This window comes from Hetaerina americana, unplaced genomic scaffold, assembly GCF_022747635.1.
Source record: "Hetaerina americana unplaced genomic scaffold, ioHetAmer1.1.p SCAF_35, whole genome shotgun sequence".
NCBI lineage: Eukaryota > Metazoa > Arthropoda > Insecta > Odonata > Calopterygidae > Hetaerina > Hetaerina americana.
Window position 1 is genome coordinate 3,959,996 of NW_027286930.1, and position 22,764 is coordinate 3,982,759.

The following is a 22,764-nucleotide window of genomic DNA, read 5'->3' on the forward strand; positions in this document are numbered from 1 at the left end:
TTTTCATCTTTAAGGAAACGATAGTAATGGCATGGTACAGAAGGCTAATGGTTGCTTTCGTGAGGTCTACCGTCTAAACCTGGGCAATGCCCTCGGTCATACGGCACGGAAAATTCTTCCTGATTCATAAAAGCTCAACTGACAAACTTTTATAAGTGTTCAGGGCACCTGAGTTTCAATGTGGCCCGAGGGAATTATTATGGCGCCAATATTTATTGGTAGATTTGGCCGCGAAGATGTAATAAGAGAGATAAGAACACTGTCAGTGAGAGGTTCATTTACTCGTTCTTCTATCGCACGGTACGAATTCATAGCAATTTCGTACCAAACCACCCAAATATAGTACTTTCGAGAAACATTTAATGGCTGACATAATCATTTTTGAATAAAGGCGTGAGTGTATATGTACACACACACATGCCTTGTGTGTGTGTACATATGCACGATTGTGTTTTTCAATGAGCTAATATATGTTGAACTGGATCCGTATGTTAACTTATAACTTTGCAAGCATGGCTGGTGAATAACCAACCCCCGTCAGACGCCTTTTCGGCGGCTTGGATTGTATTTTTTAGATAAAGGCGAATAATATTTTTAATGACTTTGGTTCATCGACTTTGAAGAGGAGGATTTATAGTTGAAATTCATGTAATTTTACATATTTCGCTGTACTTAAAAGTTTTCTCGTAGGAGTGAGTTTCCAAAGTAATCATTAGGATGTTGCTCTCCCAAAAAATCATTATGTTCTTGGTCAATAAACAGCATTCTTTCCTGAAACACGAGATCTTTATCGGCTTCTTTCCTCAAATAAGGCGGCAAAAAATACTGGGAAAAGACCATTTTCAAAATGAGAATATCCGACAGATTGTGACAACCAAACACAATTCTGAGGGTGGCTTTATTTCTCATTGAGATCCCTTCCTAGAGAAAGGCACCCGAAATCTAATTCTTAAGTAGCCAGGTCGAATGGAGTGGGCTCAGGAACCATTACCGATCGTAGAATTCACTGGAAGAGATACACATAAATGTAACGCCCAATCTGAAAAGGGGAACTTATTGCGACCGTAAAGCTCTTAGACCCCCAAATCTATGGCAGAATTCGCTCCTTCCAGGACACGATATACACTTCAGCTATATCTTAATAGGGCGATATATATTCCGGATCTTAGCCCTGAACTTCTTCGACATCCGGGAAATGACGGCGTATTTTTTTCAGCGCGTCTTCCATATACATTTATCTACGCCGAAGCCACTTATCAGGTTCCTTGAGACAGTTTTGTTTGTCCAGGATCCGGGATCGCAAGTCCACTGGAGCCTTCGACGGATATTACGGGGAGGATTGAAGGGGTGGGAGGGTCAGCGAACGGATTGAAAGATCCGGAATGAAGGAGAAAGTGGAATTCCCAGATGTTATGTCGAAGGAGTTGTAATGACATGATAAAAGAGACAACCCGTTGCGGAGGGGCGTCGTTTGCGGGAAGTCGGTGGATTCGTTTTGGCGGTAGTTTGAAGAGGAGATGGCCGCCAAGAAGCTATTTAGGTCAGTCATGAGCCGTCGTTTTGACGCAAGTTCTCCCTCCACCTGCCGTGGGTTGCTCGAGACGGATTCTTCACTCGAGAGTGGGGGAACGGAATCCGGGAGGCTAAGGAATTTCACCTTCGTGGACCATGATGTATGCTTCATGCTCCCACTTTTCGTGACTTTACACCAACGGCGAAGTTTTCGGGGAAAAGAACAATTCCCCGGTGAATGCTAATTCGTAGGTTACAAGTCCGTTCCCCGGTTATGTGGATCTTAATAAAGATGTGATATATTCGTTTGTTCGTGTCTCCGCACTATTTGAATTGTTTTTTACACGTGGTCGGACGGGAGGATCAAGTGAAATGAACTCTGGGCTAATGACTAGAGGATCCCAGTTTGATTCCGATTAGCGCCTGTGGGTATCCACAACTTCACCCCGACTAATTTTTCAGGTGCCATGCTCTACGCCCCATGTTGTACCACTTACCATTAAATGAATCATTTTAATTAAAAAGCTGTGTATATGCGTAATAGCAGGACAAAGTACTGACAGGTAACGCTCAATTCGCTATCACGGAAATTCAAAGTAATTCTTTGTACTTACTAAACATCTTTATCTACCTGTTATCCTGAAAGCCACCACAAGGGTGTGGTACAGGGGTTGATTTCACATCAGACATGGAACATAAGTTTTACTTAAATATTAGTTAACAATAAAAATGCAAAGTATTTCAAATAATTGAGTGGTGTTAACTATAACTACATACAATACGGAATCAAAGTGAAAAATAATTCCCAACACATGCAAGGCGAGCTTTTAGTAACAGTAAGAACAATCGAATGAGGGTTAGATAAAACGTTGGCAACATTCTGTGCTACTTACAATGCAAAAATTATTTCCACCCCCTAGGCCGATCGTTTGCAATTATCCCGATCCCTTATCGATCATCTAATCTTACTTTCATGACCTCTCCAATCGCAGTACAACGGAGCAAATAATATATTTCCAACATCATCACCAATGAGGCCTGATTCAAATTTATATACGATTTTTATTCTCTGAGTTAGCCCTCTCCCTGTGAGTGTATTCCTAACTAGTTCCTCTGATGGCTTGAATGGACTAGCACTTGCATCATTACAACGTTTCATTAACTTAGCACCTCTTCGCTGCACACGATCTAATTCAGTGATCAAGCCAACTTCTTGAGGACCCCATACGCTAGCAGCATATAGTATTCTAAATGGAGGAATTAGAGAGAGGTAGGAGAGGGCGGTTTATGAATTAGTTATGATCGCGGAAAGAAAGCAGCTGCAGAAGGGGTTTAATTATAACTAAATCCTGGTTCAAATATTATCACAGGCTTGGGTACGTCGATAATTTCATGGTTCAGCACACACGTAGATACGATATAAAAACAACACCGATTCACACAACTTACCGGTTGCGGAGAGTCGGGCAATAATTTTCTGGTATTGAAATATTTATCATTAAATATCCACAAGGATTTGGAGAGGTCGGAGAGTTCCAAAGGTCAGTCGATTTTTAAAGGTTTAATCGGGTTAAAAAAGAAGGGGGAACTAAGAAAAATTTCAATAAATATACAAATGAGTATAGCGAAAAGAAACCAGTCGGGGAAGGTGGTTAGAGCTTAACGAAGAGATATAAAGAGCATATAAGGTGGCTATAGGAATGGTATTGAATCAGACAATTTTGAATCCATGGGTCGCAGGAAAGACACTGGAGTGAATGGATGAAAGAAGAAAAAGAAAGCATGTATGCGTGCAAATGGGAAGGAGAATGTAAAGATAAATAAACAATAACCTAAGGCGAGAAACTAAGAGACTAAGGAAATATAGTGAAGGGCATGAAGACATTTCAGGTACAAGAAGTACAAGTGTCAAATAAGAATATATAAAATTATCAGGATGTACCGAGGGAAAACTACACCTATTTTAAAATAAGACGGAATTTATTTATTGAGCCAGAATTTATTCAGGGGCATTGGAAACATTACGTAGAAGAGCTTTATGGCAAAGAAATTTAACCGGCCGGTTTAGAAATAGATAGGGAATGTATTTCAGACAAAGATAATCTAGGTCCAGGAATACTAGATAGCAAGGCAGAAAAAGTGCTGAGATTGAAGCCGAGCAAGGCAGTAATAGTAGATGACATCCCTACAGAGTTACTAAAGAGCTCGGGGAGAAATAGAAAAAAGGGATTCTTTGAATTTATACTCTGAGTTCATGACGAAGCAATGAATCCGGAATATTCCGAATCACCTCTCTGAGAGGTCTAAAGGGTGTTAATTTCACGGGCAGTTAAGAATCACCGATACAAGGTTAGAAAATAGTGACAAATATCAAGGGGGGGATCAGTCTGGCTTCAGAATGGGAATAGGAGCACGTGATACTTGAAGTGATCTACAAGACCCCAAAACCGTCGCAAGGGCTTATGGCGAAAGGTGGTCACCACCCGTAAAACATAATAAACCCAAATTCATACCAATTCACGCCCACAGAGACGCATACCTATATATACTCACGCAAAACCCATGTTAACATATACGCATACAAATAAATATACGAGGGCGATTCGGAAAGTAAGGTCCCCTACTTTTTTTCATGAAAAATCAAATTTATTCTCAACTTTGTGTACATCGTTAGAAAGGTTGAGCATTTAGCTATTATTCTACATAGTCACCTTGACGATCAGGTGGAGTGATAATCATAGAGTAATACACCAACAGCGGAGGGGTTGCCATAATATTGAATAAAGAGGTAGAAAGATGTGTAGTAAACATAGACCAAGCAACGGATAGAATATCACTATTAGGGAAAAAAGCAGAACGGACAAACTTGGTCATTGTTCAAGTATACATGCCACCAAGCAATAAGGAGGAAGAAGTCAATAGGATAAACGACCACTTAGAGGACATAATCACGAGTGTTCCTGCAGGGAAGTATTTGATAATAATGGGAAATTGGAATGCGACGGTTTGGCGAAAGAAGTGATGGTGATGAGGTGGGAGACTACGAACTATTCGTGGGGGAGCATGCAACGGCATCCTGATTAAATTCGATGTTTTATTCTGTAAATATTCTCATGCGTATCTGCTTTAAAGAAACTCGGATTCATTAAACGGGTGGTGGGGTAATTCAATGAGAAAGTTAAGGAGAGGTGGTATTTCGCTTAAGTTCGGCCACATTTGGAATACGCCGCAAACATTCTGGGATTCTTGGGAGAAAGTGTCGCTAAAAGATTTAGATAAAGTTCGGAGAAAATCCGCCAGGTTCGTGAAAAATTGTTACGATAAGAAGGCGAGTGTGAAAGGTATTTCAGAAGAGTTAGGCTGGAAATCGCTTGGGATTCGAAAAGAACAAACGAGACTTGAAATTTTAGCAAGGTTCAGAACACACGAATGTCAATATGGCACAAAGGGAATTATTGTGGCCTGAAACTATTTGAGTTAATTAGACCACAAAGATAAGATAAGGGAGATAAACCCCCATACAAATATATACAAATATTCGAACAATCAGGAATCACAATTCTAAAAAATCACTGTCATATTAGAAATGGTAAAGACATTTGAATTACATCTACATCTACCTAATACCCCGCAAGCCGCCGCAAGGGCGTGTGGCATGGGTTTGGACACCACCCATAATTAAGAAAGAAAAAAACACATACAAAAGCCACAAATTTATACTATCCACAAACAAAACATGGCATACATTCTTGCAGGAACACTTACATTACAAGGGAGGATAAAATTATACGCTGCGTAGACATTGGTAAATTCGTAGGTGCATGTGCTGGTTAGTTGCTAGTACGAGGGCGATTCGAAAAGTAAGGTCTCCTATTTTTTTCATGAAAAATGAAATTTATTCTCAACTCTGCGTACATCGCAGGAAAGGCTGAGCATTTAGCTATTTTTGTACATAGTCGCCTTGAAGATCAATCTTTTTTTTCATCCTTGTAAGCAGCTATTTAATACCGGCGTCGTACTTTTCTCCCGCCGCGAAGCCAACTAACGACTGCTTCTCCGATATAAATTCATCGCCATTTCGTGAAAGTGTGCGGTGAGAAGTGTATGGACATCAAATACGTGCGGAAGCGGTGCAGGGAGTTTTTCCATGGCCGGGAAAACGTCCACGATGAGCAGCGGTCAGGGCGGCCGAGTTTGTCGGAATCAACGGTGGCTCCAATTGACGAGATGGTGCGCAATAACCGGAGAATTATCCTTCATGAGATAAAAGAAGACCTTAATGAAGAGAGTGGCTTCTTCTACGTGCAGAATATTGTGTCGGAGGTCCTCAGTTACAACGTGTCTCGCCAAAGGAGTGTGTTTGCATCATGACAATGCACGTCCACATGTGTCACATCACATGTTTCCTGCTCTTAAAACACACCTTGGAGGACAGAAATTAAAGTCGGACGAGGAAGTGCAAGAAGCAGTCGTCAGTTGGCTTCGTGACGCGGCGGGAGAAAGGTACGACGCCGGTATGAAAAAGCTGCTAACAAGGATGCAAAAAAAGATTGATCTTCAAGGCGACTATGTACAAAAATAGCTAAATGCTCAGCCTTTCCTGCGATGTACGCAGAGTTGAGAATAAATTTCATTTTTCATGAAAAAAATAGGAGACCTTACTTTTCGAATCGCCCTCGTACTAGCAACTAACCAGCACATGCACCTACGAATTTACCAATGTCTACGCAGCGTATAATTTTATCCTCCCTTGTAATGTAAGTGTTCCTGCAAGAATGTATGCCATGTTTTGTTTGTGGATAGTATAAATTTGTGGCTTTTGTATGTGTTTTTTTCTTTCTTAATTATGGGTGGTGTCCAAACCCATGCCACACGCCCTTGCGGCGGCTTGCGGGGTATTAGGTAGATGTAGATGTAATTCAAATGTCTTTACCATTTCTAATATGACAGTGATTTTTTAGAATTGTGATTCCTGATTGTTCGAATATTTGTATATATTTGTATGGGGGTTTATCTCCCTTATCTTATCTTTGTGGTCTAATTAACTCAAATAGTTTCAGGCCACAATAATTCCCTTTGTGCCATATTGACATTCGTGTGTTCTGAACCTTGCTAAAATTTCAAGTCTCGTTTGTTCTTTTCGAATCCCAAGCGATTTCCAGCCTAACTCTTCTGAAATACCTTTCACACTCGCCTTCTTATCGTAACAATTTTTCACGAACCTGGCGGATTTTCTCCGAACTTTATCTAAATCTTTTAGCGACACTTTCTCCCAAGAATCCCAGAATGTTTGCGGCGTATTCCAAATGTGGCCGAACTTAAGCGAAATACCACCTCTCCTTAACTTTCTCATTGAATTACCCCACCACCCGTTTAATGAATCCGAGTTTCTTTAAAGCAGATACGCATGAGAATATTTACAGAATAAAACATCGAATTTAATCAGGATGCCGTTGCATGCTCCCCCACGAATAGTTCGTAGTCTCCCACCTCATCACCATCACTTCTTTCGCCAAACCGTCGCATTCCAATTTCCCATTATTATCAAATACTTCCCTGCAGGAACACTCGTGATTATGTCCTCTAAGTGGTCGTTTATCCTATTGACTTCTTCCTCCTTATTGCTTGGTGGCATGTATACTTGAACAATGACCAAGTTTGTCCGTTCTGCTTTTTTCCCTAATAGTGATATTCTATCCGTTGCTTGGTCTATGTTTACTACACATCTTTCTACCTCTTTATTCAATATTATGGCAACCCCTCCGCTGTTGGTGTATTACTCTATGATTATCACTCCAGTAATACCAGCACTTCCATCTTATCTTGCATATGCCTAAAACATATATATTTCCTCTTTCCCTAAGTTACCTTTCCTAAACATTGTCCTAACATTTCCAGTTCCAATTCCAATTAATTCGGCCTTCTTTTGTGCCATCTGCGCGGCACTGCTGCTGTTGGTTTTGCTTTGCAAGAGCATCATGAGATCACCGCGGAACTCTGGCCTCTCCCGCTACCGGGCATAACACACGGCCGATTGGACTGAGTCCCGTTGTTGCCAGGACTCATTTTCTGCATAGGGTTCCTGATAAAAATCATGGGATTAATAATTAAGGGGTATTTCCTTTGTCTTCCTCAATAGTGTTTTAAACGTGACCCCCACTCAATGGCCGCCCCACTGGGGTCAGACACCTTTGCAGCCACCCCACTGAGGGACAGACGCTGCGCGAACGACCTTTCGTCTGGCTCCTAACCTTCGACCTATCTGAAATGGACGATCCCACCAGGAGCAAATATCTTAACTCCTCCATTGTATGGATCTAGGGGCCACCAGAATGAACTAGCCTTTTCACCACGTCAAGGTTGTAGTCCTTGGGGAGGGTAGGAAATCATTACGGCACCAAATTAAAATTTGTAAATTGGAGCATCAGGACAAAATGAAAGAGCCAGACACCATCAAAGACATGTTCAAGTACTTGTTCATGCCTCGCAAAATACGTAATAATCATGAAAAAATCGAAACTTACGTAGCTGCCGGGTACTTTTATTTAAGTAACAAATGTTATTGATTTTCGAAAGGTTAAAATTAATAAATAATGTATATGGCATGTATGTGTGTGATGCATGATCTGCCTACGCATATGTCTGTGTACATGAGTGTTTTTGTTTATTAGATAATATTTCTGGGTGCAAGTTTGGTGACACTACACTAGCCACCATATGCCGCGGCTTGAGGTGCACGAGTATTGTGTGGATGTGGATGTAAAGGTTTCCATGAATAACTACGAAGAGAGTCAGTGAAAGGACTCGGGTTATATACCACAGTTATCAACCCGAAGGTTTGTTTGATGGGCAAGAATAGACCTCTTCTATTACAAAACCAAGCGGCATTATAAAAATCACACATCAGAGCAGGGGGGTGAGTTCCTTTCCCGGTGCTGCCAATATTAACCCAGGAAGATCTGATTACCAAAAATCACACACCTTGGGTGATACTGAGGGGCCCAGAGGCATCGACAACTTATTGGCCCGTTTACTCTTTCAAAAATACCTCGAGCATTGTAATGGTGATTAAGATTATGTTAGAGTATTTACGCTCACATTTCAATTATCTTAAACGAAGCGTAATCCTTCATTGCTTTAAAAAATCTGGGTTGCAATAAAGAACTAATAAATCATATCTGGTCTAATCTTCAATGTGCTTGCCAAATGACTCGTGACAGAGATTGACAAGTGTGTCTTTGAGGTTTCTGAAATCGCAACGGATGTAGCGCGGAAATATTCATGCAGCAAATTTTAATTATTGCGAATGCATTAGTTAAAATAAACTCACTGAGAGTTTGTATAGAATCACTCGATTTATTTCTCAACTCACTAAGAGTTTGTTTACGGGTATTATCACTCGGTTTGTTTCTATTGAACTCCACTTAAAGAGAAACTATATAAGCGGCATATTTTTTTACATTGCCATAGATACGCTGTACTCCAGATTTGATAAATTCATGTGACTAATAGTCGAGGTCATGTGTTGTCACGAGAGTCATGCATTCTAACTCTTACGTCAAAGCCAATAAAAATATTGAACATGGACTATGAGTTACGCGCAAAATAAGGGCATATCAAAGCCATAAAACCTACGGCGCGATATCCTTATCAGAAGATAACAGAGGGAATCTATTGCACAGTTCATCAGGCGTCGAGCTGTCTACCATTCTATCATTTGTTCGCAATTCGAAAAGAAACAAGATACGGGAAATGCTTCTTCCACCGTAGTCATTGGAACGGAATGTCATCTGACTCATATAAGCCGCAAGGAAGCATGGGGATATGGATTTGCTCCATACCCGGTCTCACTAAAAAAAATCACAATTTTCATTGCTTATTTCTGCGAATTAGGGTCATTGGAACTGGAAATGGCTCATCGGTCACCCCGATTTGACTCGTAGGAATCAATTTTTATACACTCCTCAAGTTCTGGGGCAACAGAATGCACGTCGCAGTGAAAGCGAGATTTAAAATCTCTTCGTTCGACAAGTGCAGCAAATTTTTCAAGAAGAAATTGCAGGATTGTCAATCATCTCTGTTTGAATAATATAATTAGTAGTCTTTAAAGGAGAAACCGACGGCTTAGGTGATTTGCGTCATTAGGAACAGTTGGGTAATTTGATGGAGGCTGTAAAATTTTCAGGGCATTGGAGGAAGAAATAATTTAACGTCCCATTCAGCGGATAGTGTACCCTACTTGAAGTGCTCTCCACGTACAAGTAGCACTATCCAAAATGGGATATCACTGAAAAACTCAGCCATCGCCGGGATTAGAGTCCGGACCCTCTGGGTGGGAAGCCAGTACACTAGTCATCGCATCAACCTTATCCTTTACCATTTTCTTCGAGTATCAGAATTCGTTATCAGGGGAGACGAACGACAGCTAAGGCTATATGCGCGATTAGGGCTAGATTTGCAAATGTCAATATTTAGCAAATGAATCATCCCAATCCTCGTTCCCTTCGAGACTTTTTCAAATGGGTAAATTGGGGTTCATCCACCGCTTTCAATCAGCAAAAACTAATGCAATTTTGTTTTAGTAATTCTAATCAAGGTAGCGGAGGAATATTGGTACAAATAAAATTATATGAAGGGTATTTTTATCTAAAATCAATTTTTAGTTTGAGTGGATTATTTCGGCTGAGTGAGAGTCCGCCAGTATCAATTTATTTACTACACGAGTGATGAAAATTCAAAATCAAAAAGCAGCCAGTTAATTTCCTCTCAGAAAGTTACATAAAAATGGATCGTGAAAAAATTACAAACCATTTCACAGCATTTATGAACCGGGTATCTACTCGTAATTAAATTCTAATACATATATGAAGCATATCGTAGATTTCGAAAAAGCGTTTGATAGAGTGAATTGGGAAAAACTAATGAGTATTCTGCAGAAAATAGGAATAGATTGGAGGGAAAGGAGGCTTATCCGAAACCTGTACCTGTCTCAGACTGCTCAGGTACGAGTGGGGAACGGGGAGTCGGGTTGGGCAGTGTTAGGAAGAGGTGTAAGGCAGTGTTGCCCATTATCACCGTTGCTGTTCAACCTGTATGCAGAGGAAATGATTAAAGAGGCATGGGAAGAACTGGAGGTAGGAATGAAAGTGGGCGGGGAATTCGTAAAATCAGTTAGGTTTGCTGATGACCAAGCTTTAGTTTGTCAGTCAGCCAAGGGGCTGCAAGCATTGCTTAGTGAATTGGAAATTCAGTGCGACAAGTATGGGATGAGAATCAATATTAATAAAACAAAGGTTATGCGATTTTCTGGAAAGAAAAAGGCTAAGCCAAACATTAAAATAGGAGAGCAAAAACTAGAGCAGGTAGAACAGTTTACGTATCTCGGTAGTGTTTTGGACCAACACGGTCAAAGTAGTAGGGACGTAAGGAGAAGAATTGCGCTAGGTAAAGAGGCTTTCACAAGGAGGAGGGAGTTGATGACGGGGACGTTGAGTAAGGATGTTAAGAAAACACTCGTAAAAACTTTGTTATGGAGCGTAGCTATGGATACGCTACGGTGCGGAAACGTGGTCATTGAAGCAGGAGGATAGACGTAGACTGGAAGCTTTTGAAATGTGGGTGTGGAGAAGAATGGAGAAGGTGAAATGGACAGAGAAGAAAACAAGCGAGGAAGTACTTGGTATGGTGGGCGAAGAGAGGGGTTTGCTGGGAGCAATCATATGGAGGCAGGAAAAGTGGATGAAGGGGGTGTTGACCGGCAGTAGGATGTTGAAGACTGTGATAGAGGGGAGAATGTTGGGCAAAAGAGGAAAGGGAAGGAACAGGATAGGGATGTTGGACGGGATGAAGGGAGGAAGAAAGTACTCAGAGCTGAAGAGGGACCTGATGTAGAGTAGGATGTTGTGTTTTGCTAGGGGTCACAAATTATTTAATTAGTAATTACGTCCATCCAAAAACCTACCTTAACCGGTAGATTACCTAATAATAATAATAATATTAATATGAAGCATAATATACGATAGATATAATATTAATTTGAGAAAAGGTTTAGGTAGATTCTATATGTGATTCAGCTCAGTATTTGTTAAGTGCATAATTCGAAATCTCGATGGTGGTAAGAGATTTATGCAATTTCTCGCTAGGCAGACCTATCCTATCCAATCCAACACAGAAAAATTCGATTCAAAATTTGAATCAATTGTAGAAAAAGTTCCCATCTCATGAAAAACTGCTGCTGAAAATTGCTAAGTGTCTAGTTATTGCAATAAAATTCAGACGAGCTGAACCTTGAGACCGGAGAAATTTGAGTGTCCATAGAGGCCTGTCTCAAACGTATCAATCGCCCGAAATTAGTTAAAACTCCGGGGAATGGATCCTAGTACCAAATGCATCGATCAGTCAGGCCATTCCGCAAAAATGAGTGGTTAACTAATGCGTATCTCCTCTTTACACCGCTCTTCCTGTCCTCTTCCCTTGGCGATTTCCTGGCGCCCAGTTTTTCACGACCTTTGCAGTATCTTGCGATGCAGATGGTATTTACCTCGTGGAGTCGTAGTGAAGGGCCAGATTATTGAAATAAAATAATTTCCGTTCGATGCGTGAAACAGATTCGGTGCATAGATTAGTATTGGCATTCATGAATGGTGTTATTTTATAATCCGTATAGTTTCATATTAAAAAGAATAGGTTCATTCCTAAGTAAATACCTGTAGGATGAGAGGGTTGTACCTACTATGTGTGTCCATAGCAATAAGATATCGAATACTTTCAGATATTTATAATTTGATAATGGTGTCTCATGTTTTTTTTAAGTAGTACTAGTATTTAGGGGAGGCAACCGATAGCTGAGTTCATTTGCGCCATAGGGGATGAACAGGAAAGGATGAAGGGTGGAGAGAAACCCGGCGTCGGCATTAGCCTACTCTTTACGAAAGGCACCAAGGGGTCCGCAGCTTAACGTCCCATCTGACGGACGGCGTACTCACTCAAAGTGCCCTCCACAAAGCACCTCAAGTAGGGATCGAGATACCTCTGAAAAATATTCAACACCGGGATTTGAACCCGGGCCCCCTGGGTGGGAAGCCAGTACGTTAGCCCCCGCACCATCTCGATCCCAGTTTTTTAAAGAAACCATCATATTACTAAAACGATAACCCTTTCTCAGCCCAGTTCATGAAATAGGCAATAAATTACCTGCATCGTAAACCAGCCTACGATATTCAGAACAGAGAATGATCCTACATTTACTCAGTAGTATCTGCTACCAGTACATCATTGGATTTTCTCAGCCACGCAGTCTGAGCAAACTTTTTTTTATAGAGGTAATTTGCTGTCTCGGTTATTGGCGATTACCTAGGTTGGCCGACCGTCCACTAGTTGGTATGAGCTCGTATATCAAAGTGCGTGTACTTCGAGGGATATTAAATACATGGTAATGCATTACGTAATGAGTAATATATGTTTCGACTGTGAATCTGCCAAGAGTTTTGGAGAAATTGATCGTAAAGAAGGGTAAGCTGCCGTTGGATAGAGGGCAAGAAGGAAGGAAGCCATGCGCCCAGAAAGAGGGAAAAAAAGGGTCGAATGAAATCAGTGTAAAAAGCTGGTGCATATGCAAACGAGTGGAATTAAATCTACATCTACACAATACGCTGCAAGCCTCTGCAAGAGCGTATACCGGAAGTGCTAGGGTACCAGGCAGACGCGCAAACACCCGTTCATGAATTTCAATTCACCTATACTCATGTACACAAATAAAAACAAAAACCTTAGTATACAAATATAAAAACAAGAACTCATACTCCTACGCACATACGTGAAAACAAAATTGATGACCTGGCTGTCAGCTGACATTTCTTTTACAAGAACTTTATATATATCCACAATTACGTAATCATTGTTTCCTGTTCTAATGGGGTGTGGTAGTCCAAGGGGTAGGAGTGTGCTGGGTTCCAACACGGAGGGTCCAGGTTCAAAAGATGATGCATCCGGGAACCTTCATTTTAACTCAAATCGTGCTCTTTTTCGAGTGCCAGTTCTTTCTAGCAAGCCATAGGCCGCGCTTAAAATCTATAGGCCCGACGTACACCTAAATGGGCCAGCACGCGGATATCGGCAAAGGTTATTTTAGAAAAATATGGATGTCTACCGTATTGAGAGACTACCAAAAACCATGAGCGAACTGGTCCAACCATTCAAGAGACCAAATTAAGGAAGATGAAAGTTGTCACTCATTATATTTTAGATTTAGATTTACATAGTACCTTGCAAGCCATCGCCAGGGTGTGTGGCTGGGGGTGATTACTCACCAGACTGCCCTTGACCCAATACACCTTTCCCTCCCAGCGCGGTCGGAGAATAGTTATTTTATTCTGATTCCTTACGGCAATGACATCTGATGGACTATACCACACTGAAGTTTCGAGCAGTGGGCAATGGCTCCTAGAGATTGAAGACGGTAAGAAGTACGTAACTGAGCAATATACGGCAGAAAATCAATGAAGACCATATAAAAAGAGAAATGTTACTAATGAAAAATTCCTTTGACGGAATGAAGGAAAGGGAATCACGTATTTGCTGGCAACCTATATAGAAAAACTGGTTAAATACAGCCTGGAGTGCTATATTAACAATAGTTTACTATACCTTAAAATAATTGTACAAGGACGGTAATCAGAGTGAGTGTGCTAGAAAACCTTCAAATCGGGCTCTTTCGTCTTACCCAACCCCTGAATGGATTAGGCTGACAGATGTAAATCTACACAATGTTCCGCAGACTGTTGTGGTGGATGTTACGATACCAGCCATTCGTGCAGGGCAAGCCATAAACCAGCAGTGTTTATGCAAAACGGTATGTGTAATACATGTATTAATATCAATCAAATTTTAAGGTAATTTGATCTTGCACGCTGAAGTGTATTAATATTTCCTATGCATTAAGTTCTCTAGGTGGCAGTAATTCCCGTACTCCATTTACTGAAATAAATATAATTTACGAGAGAGGTGTGTAAATATTGCAGTCACCATATAGGTCTCAAAAATTCACGTCTCTCGTTGACTTGGAGGAAAAGAATGTGATGGTCACCACTGCATAAATGAGGACATAAAAAGGAAAAAAATCCATAGAAGTTTAAATAATTCTCTCCGGTCACATTTGAATGTGTCAGGAACGTTAATGGGGTTGCGTGCCGAGACGAAAATGTTCACCCCGGAGTCATTCGCTCGATTCTGCATACTTTTCCGGTGAGACAGAATCCCACCCGCGCCTCCCTCTTTTCGATCGAATCTAGAGGGAACATTGCGGACAGCGAGAAATGTTGGATAAGTTATGTAACAGATAAACATTGAAAAATCAACCATATTCACTTCAATATTTTTGACTATTTGTGCGATTTAATATTTCCAGTTTATTGAATGTTCATGGACAAGAGAAAAAAATATTGCGCCTAGTGTAATTGCTACACAACGCTGGTGCGGCACTCGGCAATTAAAATTAAACTTTAAAAAAATGCTTGGCGAAGAATTTTTGGAAAAAGAGCAATTCCCTCCTGAACGCGTACTGCAACGGGAAAACCGAAATAGAATGTATAGACTCGATTAAATACTTAGGTGCTACCCTCACTCACGACCTTTCATGGGTGAAACATATACGGGAAATATGTGGATATGCTAACAAAAAATTAAGATTTATTAGAACAGTTTAGGGGAAATGTTATGAAATAGTTACAGAGGAATGTAATATTTCGTTGGCTAGGCCTCATTTAGAGCATGCGGCTACGTGGTATTTGGGATCCTCATTAAGTTGGATTGATTACCGAATTGGATCGTTTGCCGCGTAAAGGAGCCAGATTTGTGAAACGTTGTCATGACAAACTGAGTACTGTATCAAAATTCCAAGGGGAGCAAGGTGGGGAATCACTCAGGCAGGGGAGCAAAGGTTAGGAAATTACAAATAAAATCGCTTTCAGAAGTTGGAAGGATGTCCCTTTAGCAGTGATGTTGAAAATGTATTATTACCCCTATCGTAGTACGGTAGGAAAGATGGTGTCAAAAACTACAGAGATTAAGTGTAGAGCAGATAGATTAAAAATGCCATTTTTTCCACAAACGATAATGGATCATAATAACATTTTCCGACCGCAGTAGGGTCATGTTTGGGTACAAGTTAGTCTGGTGTGTTATTCACCCCCTGCCACACACACCCTAGCGGGGGCTTGCAGGGTACGAAAAAATTGATATTTCAAGGTCTGGTTGTGCCTAATCGTACAAGACATCATTTAATTTGTTTTCCGTCATCATCACGGGTTATCAGTCATTGAAGGACTTGTTTGCGGTAGCTCTGAAAACTATCCTGTTCCCTCACAATTTTTACAATCCCTCATTAACCCTTATGTCATAATTTTCCATAACTCTCTTCACATGCAGGTAAAATGAGACACAGAAGCTCCACAACTAATAATTCTCTACCACCATGGTTTCACCAGTTAGTCGCGTCATCAATGGAGAAACCGTGGTTGTAGAGAATAATATATTAATTTTGGAATTACACTACTTAATCTTTTGTGCACGATGGAAAAATTCCACCAAGTTATGTTCAAGTCAAGTCTCTCTTCTTCCTATTGGTGCACGTACATTAATAAGTGTCTTGCCTCAAACGCGCTACAAATTACACCTCTATTTCATACTCTCTATTCATTTAATTTTCATCATTATTTGGTAACACCACATTTTTGTTAGCCCCGACCTTCTTCTTTTCTCCAGCACCGTTCTCTATCGTACACATCCCGAATCCTTAGAAAAGGCAGATGTACGCGTATATTCATAGTATATTCACAAAAAAGTTTTATAGAATAGTGTCCTTCTGCTCGTGATGCCTCTTTATACCAGATAGAAGTTCACTCTTTAGTAACTGAGATAATTTAATTGTATGCTTACCTTACTTCAGATCTTCAGATATTATTAGATTTCGTATCTCTCTTTATCGTGGCATTCAAGTAAAAGAAGTTAATGGTAAAAATTGATGTTTTCTTTATTTCTTTAATAATTCACGACTATTTATACTGCTGAAAGTTACCAATTATTTTACCTTTAATCATGTTTGAAAACTACGCCGCTTGCTTTCAAAATATAAGGAATTCATTTAGAATTACTGTGGTTTTTGATTTTTTCAAATACTTTCTTTCAGCCTCTTTTCCTGGAAAAACCCTTATGCGTTTTTGGGAATGCGAGAAAGACTCGATCCTGGAATTCCAGTTCTTGAACGTGTGTCCAGCTTGACTCACCTTATCGTGTCACAGTCACTCACTGGAGACCTCACAATGAAAAACCCTCTCCTTGTCGATTGATCGATTGTAACGGAGAGGAAGTGAAATCGTTAAGTAAGCGAACCAACCACTTCCGCTACGAACTTCCGCTCTACTTTCCTCCGCGTCAACATCCTTAAAATATTTTTCTAGTGCAGGACTAGTCCGTATGGGATTTAAACTTGTAAATAATGATAATATTATTACTAATGTAATTATGAATTAGACATTTCTACTTTGATAGGGAAAATTTTCCATTGCTGCATATAAGTTTATCTTTAATACCTTTACATATTTTTGGTACGTATAAGGCTGCTGACCTCGTAATCAATACAAGTTAGAGACAGAGCATTTTTATAAATTAATTATGAATACGATATCTAACCAAGGAGGTGTTGTTTTCAGTTTACGCAATATACATCATAGTCCACCGAATGAAGGATATTTTTCGCAATTAAAATATATAATAATCCATTTCTCTTATTCAACAGTTTAGGAAATGCTCCTTATCTCTACGTGAATGTATTTATTCTCTTGTACCATCTTTGATTTGCAAAATCTTTTCTAATTCTGCTACTTCGCTGGAAAGGGACATGTATTCGCATATTCGAGTATTTATCACAAATCCAAGGTAATTTCTGAGTTACTTATCACTTTGGGATATGACAAAAATGTTTTCGTTAATGACAATTGTTTTTTTATTTTACCTGCTTAGCTAACGTGAAAATGATATCTGTAACTTATTGTTGAAGCAGTAATGAGATAGAAAATTCTACTAGAGTTTAATGCACAGAAAATTCATTGCATAATCATCATTTTCTCAACGTTGAATTCCTGTACTGTAGCATCAAATTTCCTCTTGCAATATTTAATTGGTAATTAAATTAAATGCACGTTCATAAAATATTCTATCATACTGTTATAAGAATTCCTTGTTGATTTATGCAGAAAAAAGTACAATTGATGACACGAGACCTCTGCCACACCATCATTGCAGTAAGTTTTGCAAAATAACGTTTGCGAAATTAGACATAAATTTGAAATGTTTTACTTTAGAGCCTGCCATATAATCACTTCTAAATCAAAATACCAGCAGTATACATATCCTATCCATCTAAACCCGTTTGGTAGATGCTTCTCCTGTTTGCCCGGTTCCAGCGGTAGATAGTTGTCCATAGCTGCGCTGATATCAATTTTGCGTCGCCCTCAAAAATAGATCCTCACAGAGCCACCATTCCTTCCATCCACGTCCCTCCACCTCCACGCGCCTCTCCTTCCATATCACCGCTTTTCCTTCCCCACCCTCTGAAACACCTATTCTCCCCTCCCAGCTACGCATCGTGGCTTCCTTTCCTGACCATAAATGGTAATGTTCGGTTCACCAAGAATGAACAGCGGTATCTGCCAAAAATGTATCACTTTCCCAGAGTTATTCAGAGTTTAACTGAGTTCCACAAAGAATTGAAGATGGTTAAAGCTAATGAAAAGAGAGAATTTGCATCAGGATAGCTGAAAAGAAAAAATGTGCATGATTCTCAAAAGTTAATATGCTTATTTTAAGATAAGCTTCGGACGGCTCCCGACGGTAATATACATCTAATTATAAGTATCATGAGAATTTGCTCTTGTTTTTCCGAGAGTATTTTTTCTTAATTTCTCCGTAACGTCTTCCTGCTTTCATGCTCTCCAGAACGCCTGCTACCTTCCTCTTCCCCCCCTCATACAACTTTCTCCCCTCAACCTCGGCCTTCAATCAATTTTAACATACCTTCCGATATTTCCTCCCTTCTTTTACTTTGCATTTTTCAAATTTCCTCACGCACCCATTTTAGAACCTCATGCATTTCTCGTTTTACCCCTAAATTAGACTTTTTATCACCTGGGTTTTATGTGACTTCTTCGCTATGGTGTTTTTGTATAAAATTTTCCAATGATATGAATCAATAATAAAAGAGTCAATTTTAAACTTATAACCCTTTCTACAGGACTTAACCAAATACTTAATTAAAATTAGGTGTTCTCATTCAGTTCCATATCCGAGGGTTCTTCATTGAAGAGCAATGATACCTTTTTTATCTGCATAACTCATGTTACAAAAATGTAATTTTACAATATTTTTTTAGCTCAATGTGTAATACATATGTGGCACAAGTTTCATAGCTTTGACTTAAGTATTGCGTCTTAGCTTACAACTACAATACTTGTATTTCTCTATCTCCTCTTAACGTCTGCTTTTTTGAATTGGCGGAAAATTCTTTCCACGAAGGTATTTCTTTTATTTCTGTTTATATTTTTTCTTTAATTAAATTGTTGTTATTTACTCCATAGTGTGATGCACAGTTACATTATTTATAGTCAGATAAAGTTGGTAACAGGAGAAAAGGTTAAAATCGCTCTTTAACATAGAAATACTTCTTCATTCCCACCCCTTTTGTATGAATACCGTGATTCCACAGATATTTATGCGGTGAGTAAAATAAATTTAGAAATTTTCAAATTCTTTTGACGTCAGAGATAAAAATTAGAAACTGAGGGTCTTTGCTTTACTTTAAATTATCTTATCTGCAACAATAATTTGATACATGGAAATGTTACCTTCTTCGATGGTTTGAGTCACCGGGTTTGCGAGAGAAGTAATGAAATGATTTTCATTCCGTGACCTTGCACTCAATTTTTTCGCATCTACAGTTATTAAAGTATGCGTATGAGTGCCGAGCTAATTGACGCAAACAATTCAGTACATCTTGAGTGACTTCAGCGCAAACTGTTAGAAGAAAAATTGTCAAAATAGGGAGAAATGATCGTGCTGCATTAGCCTATTTCTATGGGAATAACATTGGAGGGAAAAGATAAAATCTATCATCTGACAGATTGTTTGCCCTTCCTGATACGATGTGAAATTTAATATTAGAATCAAGCAGGAAAAATTAATTCCACCATCAGCGATTCGAACCCGGCGCCGAGGGGGTAGGATTCCGTTCGTCGATACCGGCCGTTCTCTCTGAGGTTGGATTTTCCTCTCTACCAAACGTAAATGCTCGCGAATATTGCGATTATAATTATTTTCACGGTTATCATGAACATAGTAATAGCACTCCGTGCTGATGACCTCAGTATCTGAGTGAACCAATCATTTTATAAAAACATTTACCGCAGCAAATGTCCCAACATCAACAAATGTCAACCCAAAAATCAACCGCAGAATGATGGCCGACTTCGTGTTATCTTTGGGTAAGAATAGAAACCATTTTGTCTCGAGATTTTTGCGGAAAATTTCGCATAAGTGCGTAATATTGTAAAATTCGCTCATTTTGCGTGTTAGAGTTTCCAAGATATGAATGTTCGGCGCAAAAGTTTCATTTTATATTTTGCGCGCATCATTTATGCAGTTTTTCTTTTTTATGCAACAATAAACTTGAAAAACGTTAGTCTTAACCCTGAGTCATAAGATAAGATAAACATCTCCTGCTTTTCACTGCTATCAGTCGTTTTATACTTCTCCGGTTATTCCGTAACCCAGAAATGAGATGGCATTGGAGTCGTAAACACTCTTGTACGTTGTTTTTCAGGAAATATATAGAAAAAAAAGTTTTTAGCGTTTACACACAGTGAGCCGAACGCATTCTGCGTCTCAAAGTTTAGTTGGTTGAACTGAATTTCGTCATTGACTAGCTCCGGGGCAGTACAAAATCTGCTGAATCGTAATGCTTGAATCTATCCGAATCCTTCCCGATTACCATCGAGGTGATGGCCACCATCTAAGTTGTGAATTAAAATACAGCAAAATTAATTCATTTAGGGTAAAAAATTCGTACAAACTCGATAAAAAATTCGTTAAAAGTTATTGTCGTGGTATTTCCCGCAGTTTCTTTGAATTTATTAAATATTTTACAAAATCTATTGCAGGTAAAAATATCTCGAAAGGCAGCCCGATTTTCTAGGTAATTGACTTTATTTTGATGAGGTCACACCGTAACTTGCATGGAGAGTAAAATTTCAGCGAATTTTGCGCGGCGACGTCACAAAAGAGCAATCACTTTTCATTCGTGTTTCAGAGAAGCCATCCGACAGTTTCTCATTGTTTTTTATACATCTTTCATATTTTCAATTAAAACCATAATTATCTTTTGTATTAGATATCTGAAATATTCTTTACACAAATATGATTCCTGCAAATAATAACCTACTCATTGTAAATGTGGAAATGATATCAGTATATGAATTTAGCCAATAGCAAAATTTACATGACTTCTAGATAAAAAGTAGAAAAACTGTCAAATTATATTCTCATTCCCAATTATTTATGCATTATTCTTGATAACCGATCACGAATAATGGTAGAAGGAGCTTTGAATACAGGATAAATGATTAAAAATGGAATGTAAATTTTCTCTTGTAATGTTGTGGATAATCGGTGAAGTTAAAGGCACATTTGATATGTATTCACTTATAATTACACGTGAGCAAGGGTATAAATCTTGAGGAAACTAGCGAGCAATTTGCTTAATTGTTAGCGAAGGGGAATCATTATCTATGATTTTGTTAGCATAGCAACTTTTCGTCGCCTCATCGAGAGAGTGTTGGTAGTTATTAAGGGAGACAACCGACAACTGAGATCATTTGCACGATCATTACAAATACATGGGGAATTCGTGGAGCGCAATACGTGGGTAATTCGTAAAGGGTAGTTGAAGGAAGAAGGGGGGAGAGAAACCCAGCGTCGCCATTAGCCTACTACTCATTTAACTGAAGGCGCCCAGCCTTCTACAGTTAAACGTTTCATCAGACGGACGGCGTACTCCACTTAAATTGCTCGCCACATAACCCCATCGATCTTTATAAATATATTAATAACGATAAGAGGGAGTTTAAAGTAGAGCACGCTATGGTTAATACATTCCAGATGGCTAAGTGTCGGCACTCACTCATTTATGCGCGTGGATTCATTAGTCTACTTCCTTCCGCAATGTATAACACATTCCACGTATCAGCTCTGTTCCGGGAAATGAGCGTGGACTATGAAGTACGCAGGATTTTTTTTGTCGTTCCCCAGTCACGCAAAATTCATCTGGAGATTTTCCATGAAGTAGCCAGAGCGACACTTGTCAACGAGACAATGCCATGCCGTGGCAGCACACTCAGTGTGACTCATGACTTACGCCTGAAATCTAGAGAACATTGGATACCACTGAGGTAAATAGAGGATTTTAAAAAAATGTCCATTTATCCTAGTTTACAATTCTAGAAAATACTCGAGGAGTTCCACGAAAAATATTGAAAAAAAGGCAGGATATTTTTTGCATAGCTTTCAGTCGACGGGCGATCCCTCATATTTATATCGCGATTATAATGAATTACAGGTACGAATAAGGACCTAGCGGTGATCATTAATTCTTCAAGTACAAGAAAAGCTCTTCTACATACATATACGATATATATATTTATACTACTACTATTGTATATGCATGGGAATTTATATGCTTGGGGGAAGAATAAGAGAAGGTAGTATTTGCGTGTGTACATGTAGTCCATATTCCTTATCTCGTCTGCATAGGTATCCATATGTCATCGGGTTTTTATTTCCGATGCACTTTTGTGCGTGTCAAAAAAAAGATACAATCACGGAACGTTTCGACTTGCCGGAGAGATAATTATTTACTTTTTACATATGTTAATAGGTCGCGTCTAGTGTTCTGTGAATGGTTATGTTTTCATTTCAGCTTTTCAATTTTTCAATGAATCGGACGGATGTTTTATTTGAGTAGAATATGCGTTATATAATTTTCCACTGGAATACCTAAGTTTCAAATATATTCTTCTTTAGTTTGAATATGATTGATTTTTGACTCTGAAGAGTAAACTTGGCCTGGATAAAATATTAATTTGGAAATGAATAAACATGTTATTACATTTCCGATGCATGACTCCCCTTATCGTGTAGTCCTTGGCC